Consider the following 6988-nt stretch of genomic DNA (forward strand, 5'->3'; position numbering starts at 1 on the left):
GTATAGGATCATGTCATCTGCAAATAATGAAATTTTGAATTCTTCCTTTCCAATTTGAATGCCTTTTATATCTGGTTCTTGCCTCAGTGCTTGAGCAAGTACTTCTAAGACAATGTTAAACAGGAGTGGAGACAATGGGCATTCTTGTCTTGTTCCTGAGTTTAGAGGGAAGGATTTTAGGATTTCTCCATTGTAAACAATGTTGGCTGTAGGTTTTTCATATATACTCTTTATCATGTTCAAAAAATTTCCTTGTATTCCAATATTTTGGAGTGTTTTTATCAAGAAGTGTGCTGTATTTTGTCAAATGCTTTTTCTGCATCTATAGATATAATCATGTGATTTTTTTCCTTCAATCTGTTTATATGGTGTATTACGTTGATTGATTTTCTTATGTTGAACCATCCTTGCATACCTGGGATGAATCCCACTTGGTCGTGGTGTATAATTCATTTAATGTGTTGTTGAATACGATTAGCAAGTATTTTGTTGAGTATTTTTGCATCTAGGTTCATTAGAGAAATTGGTCTGTAATTTTCCTTTTTTGTGGTGTCTTTGTTTGGCTTTGGTACTAGGGTAATGTTGGCATCATAGAAGGAGTTCGGCAATGTTCCATCTGTTTCGATTTTTTGGAATAGTTTCAGAACGATTGGTGTTAGTTCTTTCCGGAATGTTTTGTAGAATTAATCTGTGAAGCCGTCTGGCCCTGGGCTCTTCTTAGTTGGGAGATCTTTAATGACTGATTCTATCTCTCTGCTTGTTATTGGTTTGTTAAGATCATCAATTTCTTCTTTCGTCAATATGGGTTGCTTATGTGTTTCTAGGAATTTGTCCATTTCCTCTAAATTGTCATTTTTGTTGGAATATTGTTTTTCAAAGTATCCTCTTATGATAGTCTTTATTTCTGTGGGGTCAGTGGTGATATCGCCTTTCTCATTTCTTATTTTGTGTATTTGCATCTTCTCTCTTTTTTTCTTTGTTATTCTCGCTAAAGGTTTGTCAATTTTGTTGATCTTCTCAAAAAACCAGCTCTTGGTCTTGTTTATCTTTTCAAGTGCTTTCTTATTTTCTATTTCATTTAGTTCTGCTCTTACCTTTGTTATTTCCTTCCTTCTTCTTCCTGTTGGGTCACTTTGTTGTTGTTTTTATAATTCCTTCAAATGTGCAGTTAATTCTTCAATTTTTGCTCTTTCTTCTTTTTTGATATATGAACTTATGGCTATAAATTTCCCTCTCAGTACTGCTTTTGCTGTATCCCATAAATTTTGGTATGTTGTGTTATCGTTATCATTTGTTTCAAGGTAGTCATTGATTTCTTTTGAGATTTCCTCTTTGACCCACTGTTTTTCTAAGAGCGTGCTGATAATTTCCAAATCATGGTGTGAAACCTGGGCCTCTGTCCCTTGCAAATTTCCAGCTTGACTCCACTGTGGTCAGAGATATTGTTTTGTATGATTTCAATCTTTCTGAATTCATTCAGCCTTTCTTTGTGGCCTAGCAATGGTCCATCTTGGAGAATGATCCATGTGCGCTTGAGAAGAATGTATATCCTGCTCTGTTTGGGTGTAATGATCTATATATGTCTATTAGCTCCAGCTCCTCTAATATACTGTTGAAACATTTTGTTTCTTTAGTGATTCTCTTTTGAGATGTTCTGTCCAAGGTAGATAGTGGTGTATTAAAATCCCCCACTATGATTGTAGATGCATCTATTGTTTCATTTAGTTTTTCCAGCGTTTGTCTCACGTACTTAGAGGCACCCTTGTTAGGAGCATAAATATTTATGATTGTTTGATCTTCTTGACAAATTTTCCCTTTCACTAAAATGTAGTATCCTTCTGTCTCTCACAATTGTTTCACATTTAAAGTCTATTTTGTCTGATATTAATATAGCTACTCCTGCCTTTTTTTGGTTATTGTTTGCTTGCATGATTGTTTTCCAGCCATTCACTTTCAATCTCCATGCGTCTCTGGGTCTAAGATGTGTCTCTTGTAGACAGCATACAGATGGGTCATATTTCCTTATCCAATGTCCGAGTCTGAATCTTTTGATAGGTGAGTTTAATCCATTGACTTTCAGTGTTATTACTTTCAAGGAATTATTTGTGTTAGCCATATTTTTATTGGATTTGTGTTTGTCGCATTTTGTTTATATTTTTTTCCCCTGTCTAGTTTATCTTTTTTTGTTGCTCTTATACTCTCCTCCAATTCTGCCTGTCCTGTTTTTTCCTTTCTTCCTGCAGGACTCCCTTTAGAACTTCTTGAAGGGGAGGTTTCTTGTTGGTATACTCTTTCAGTTTCTGTTTATCTGCAAATATTTTGAACTCTCCATCATGTTTGAATGTTAGTTTAGCTGGATATAGTATTCTTGATTGGAAATTTTTTTCCTTTAGTACCTTGACTATATCATACCACTGCCTTTTGCCTCCATGGTTTCAGAAGAGAAATCAGCACTTAATCTTATGGAGCTTCCCTTGTATGTGATGGTTTTCTTTTCTCTTGTTGCTTTTAGGATTTTCTCTTTGTGTTGAGCATTGGATAATTTGATGAGTATATGTCTTGGGGTGGGCCTGTTAGGGTTTATGACCAGTGGAGTGTGCTGTGCTTCTTGGATATGTACGTCTGTCTCTTTCAGTAGATTTGGGAAGTTTTCAGCCATTATTTCCTGCAACACTCCTTCTGACCCCTTTCCCTTCTCTTCTCCTTCTGGAATACCTATAATACGTATATTTGAGCGTTTTGCATTGTCATTCAGGTCCCTAAATCCTAGCTGGATTTTTTCTATCTTTTTATCGACCCCTTCTACTATCTGTTTGATTTCTGATGTACTGTCTTCCACATCACTAATTCTCTGCTCTGCCTCTTCTAGTCTGCTGATATTTGCTGCAAGTGTATTTTTGATTTCTTGAACTGTGCTGTTCATTCCCATCATGTCTGTTATGTTTTTGCGTATGTCTGCAATTTCCCCTCCCAGTGTTGTCTTCATGTTGTTAACCTCTTTCATTACTTCATCAAATTTGTTGGTGATAAATGTTGTGAGATCTTTCATTGCTTGTGCGAAGTTCTGATCCCCTTCCTGATTTTTAGTTTGTTGATTGGATTCAGCCATGTTTTCCTGATTACTGATTTGGTTTGTCAATTTTTCTTGCTTTCTGGTCATCCTTTTATCTTGATGGGTTTAATCAGTTCCTTAGCTTCTTTGTCTAGTCTTGGAGATTAATTAGCTGTTATTTTTGTGTAAGTGTTATATCTTCTTTTTGTTACTTTGTTCTTCTTATTCTAATTTCTTGTTGCTGGTTAAGTTCACTTTAAAGGAAAGTATTAGTGCCAGGGAAAGGCAATTGTGTAAGCAAGGAAAAAGTGTAGAATAGTATTGGTTATATATGTTAACAAAGCAAGAATATGAGATCTGGGAGGATGGAGGTTGGATTCATTTAGATTGTGTAGAGTTATAGCTGTAGGTAGAATACCTTTTATGAGGTAGATGACTGAATATGGGAGGAATATAGTATGAACTACAAAGCTATTGTTTTCGTGAGAGAGGGAAAAAGAAAAGAAAGGTAATAGTTTCAAGAGTGGATACCAGACAGAAAACAGAACAAAGGTATTAGAAATTAAGAGTTAGACACTTTGTGGATCAAAGAACGGGAGGTGGGGGGTGGAATATAGGAGAGACAGTAGATGTTAGTGGATATCAAGATGCAGGGGAAGGGGGATAGTGTAGGTAGCCTAAATCAGTTCACACAGAAATGAGGCAGTGGAGGATGGGAAAACCCAGCAAATGTGAGGTGTTCCCTGTAGCACCTATTGTATACTTGAATTAAAATAAAATAAGTGGAAAATGAGGGACAAGAGGGAGAGAGAAAACCGAAAAAGAAAAACTAATTATAATAAAGAAAAAAAGAAAGACGAGAAGAAAGAAAGAAAGAAAAAGAGGGTGGACAAATGGTGGGGAACAGATAGGAGGAAGAGAGATACAGGTATACACGTGCCACAATTGCAACACTATCTAAAACAACAATGAAAATAAACCCTAAATAACTGTATTAAAAAAAGGACTTTGGGGGATATGCTAGGAGAAAAGACTAGGGGATAATGCAATATTAGCAATCAGGGCATCAAAAAGAGTAAAAAATAAGATAAAGTGAAAATAAAAACAAAACAATATGAACCAATAAAGATAAAACACAAACATTAAGGTCCAGGGCACTCAAGGACCCCTGGTAGACCCCAGGGCGTGATGGATTCAGGAGTGGAAAGTCTGAGACACTGAAGACTCAAGAGGTGTGAGTCTGGGGTGTGGACCGCCAGAGTCCAGGGGACCCAGACCTAGCTACCTCAAATCTGGTCCACAGGAAGCTTAGGAGCCCTGCAGTGCAACACAGCCCTCAGGGATCCCCGTAGCTGGGTCCCAGCCCCATGGGGGAAGCCAGGTCCGCAAACTCTATATTTAATGTCTGATCCCTGCAATTCACCTACTCCTCAGGGTTTCAGCCTTTGGACAGCTCCCTCCCTGTGCTCCCACAAAACAGCCACTTGAGGGCGCCTCTACACCACAGCCAGTTCAGTGACCCAGATCCCAAGCCCCGCCGGTTGGGGTGGGCTTCAGCTGGAAACGCCGAAAACAGACTCCAAGACCGGAAGTCCCAAACTTCGCAAAATATTCCCCAATCGGCTTCCAGACGTGTCCCCTTCCTTCACTACACCCTACAACAGTCTCCCAATTGTGTCCCCTTATTGCCAAAAATCCAATTCCATTGCAGATCGGCAGCCGGACCTGTGGGGATGGAGCTCCAGGCGGAAGCGCTACCCCCCCTGTCCGGCGACCAAAACGTCCCCCGCTTCACAACAAAACACCGTCTGTCTCCCCAAATCGATCTGCAAAGGTGTCCTGTCCCATCAACCCCTCACCAGTCGGCCCAGTATCCGCGAATTCCTCAGCACTGCAAAGCCTCCAGAAAAAGGAAAAAAAAAACCCTGGCAGCGGAGGCTCCCTGAGCTGCAGCAGCGCCTGATACCGCGGCTCCGCCCACCCAAGGAGGGAACTTTCCGCGCCCAGCTGAAACCTCCATTTATATATTATAGACGTATACTCTCTGTTACCTTCCCACCAAATCGATGTCCAGACACCTTCCAACCAGCAAAAATCCCCGAAACAGCGTGGTCCCAAAGAGCCTTCAACCCTGCCCATCCGCCCCCTGCAGAGACATTACCAGGCAAGCTCACTCAGCCACCATCTTGACCCTCCCCTCCCAGCTTTTCTTCATATGTAACCTTTTGAATTTGGCTTCTTCCATTCAAGCATAATATATTTTTGAGTTCCATCCATATCAATATATCAGTACTTTGTTCCTCTTTGTTGCTGAGTTGTATTCCTTTGAAGGTGTATACCACAGTTAGCTTGACCCTTCACTAATTTGTGATCATGTGATTTTTTTCAAATCATGGAATATATATGTATATAGGCATATGTATGTCTCCATGTAGATATATATTTTCATTTTTCTGTGATAAATAACAAAACTAAGATTTATACTTACCTGACAGGGGGAATACCATGATCACAAAAGTGTTTTACCAGGAAAAGTCTTATCCATTGCACTCCGAGTGTGCCAATCCCTGCAATTTCTCCAAATGTGTGAAACTCTATTGCATAATTTTGGAGTGGGGGACTGTGTTCATGCTCTCCCTAAGCAACAAAAAAATAAAAATTAAACAACAACAAAAAAGTAAGCTGTGTCATATGATAAGTGGTTTCACCTTATAAAAAATTGTCATTGTTTTCTTAAGTGGCTGCATACTTTGCATTCCTACCAGAAATGGTTGAGAGTTTTATTTGCTCTGCATACTTGTAAGCACTTTTTATTATCAGTTATTATTAAATGTTTTTATTTTAGCCATTTAAAAGGCTGGAAATGTTCATGAGGTGCCTTTAAATTTTATTAACCTATGGCAAGTGATATTGAGAATCTTTTCATGGGCTTTGATGCCATTTGTGTCTTCTTGGGGAAGTGTCTGTTCAAGTTTCTGTATGTTTTCAATTATTTCCTTTTCTAGCATCTTAATTTTGAGTTTTTAGAGTTAATCATATATTATGGATACATGTTCTTTGTCAAATAGCAAGTATTTTCTCAGATTCTGTGACCTGTTTGCTCATTTCCCCAGCAGTGCTTTTACTGATCTGATTTTAATAGGATGAAGCACAGTGAATTCTGTTTTTTTCTCCTATGGTTCACAAATTTTGCATTTATTTGATAAAATGAGAATAATTCATAGTAACAGAGATATTATACTATGTTTACCTTAGAATTTTTATAGTATTTGGCTTCATATTTATACATAAGGTCTATTATTAATGACATTTTATACTTCTAGAAAATTATGTGTTAATGCCTCCTTTTCTAGCAAAAGACTATTCAATTGTTTTCAGCACCTTGAAAAAATAAAACACTTTGTTTCCAACACACATGTCTGTATGAATTTATTTCTGAATTATTTATTAGGCTCCAATTATCTACATATTTATCTTTTCCAAAAAAACATATTCTCTTCATTCTTTAAGTTTAAGATAAGTCCTCAAATCAGGTAATAGGAATCCTTCAAATTTTTCTTTCTTTTTAAAATTTGTTTTTAGTAATTTAGTTCTTTATTTTTTCATCTAAATTGTAGAACCAGCTTCTCAGTTTCTGCAAAAGAAGCATTTGATTAAATTTTAGTTGGAGTTGCATTGAACCTATATATCAAATTTTGCATTGCTTTTAATTAATGGGTAGATTTCTTCCAATTGCAGAGAAGATTAATATCAAATTTCTTCATTTCTCTCATCATTTAAATAGAGATGTATGACCAACATTACCTATGTGTTAAATGTGGGGCACAGAATCTATGTAATTTGCAAATTATTTCAAGTGTTTCTTATCAACATGTCAAGTACTAGTGTATAGATTTGTATATGGATAGCCAGAATAGGAAAACACCATATAAAATA

The 6988-nt window shown here is 37.4% G+C and overlaps 1 non-coding gene across 1 annotated transcript; it reads left to right on the forward strand.

Annotated features, from left to right (window-relative positions):
* The first annotated feature begins 5532 nt into the window (after nucleotides 1-5532).
* On the forward strand, nucleotides 5533-5693 carry LOC111759582 (U1 spliceosomal RNA). The gene has a single exon (XR_002793520.1). It is a non-coding gene; the product is annotated as a U1 spliceosomal RNA (small nuclear RNA).
* The last annotated feature ends 1295 nt before the right edge of the window (nucleotides 5694-6988 follow it).

This window comes from Dasypus novemcinctus, chromosome 10 (assembly GCF_030445035.2).
Source record: "Dasypus novemcinctus isolate mDasNov1 chromosome 10, mDasNov1.1.hap2, whole genome shotgun sequence".
Taxonomy (NCBI): domain Eukaryota; kingdom Metazoa; phylum Chordata; class Mammalia; order Cingulata; family Dasypodidae; genus Dasypus; species Dasypus novemcinctus.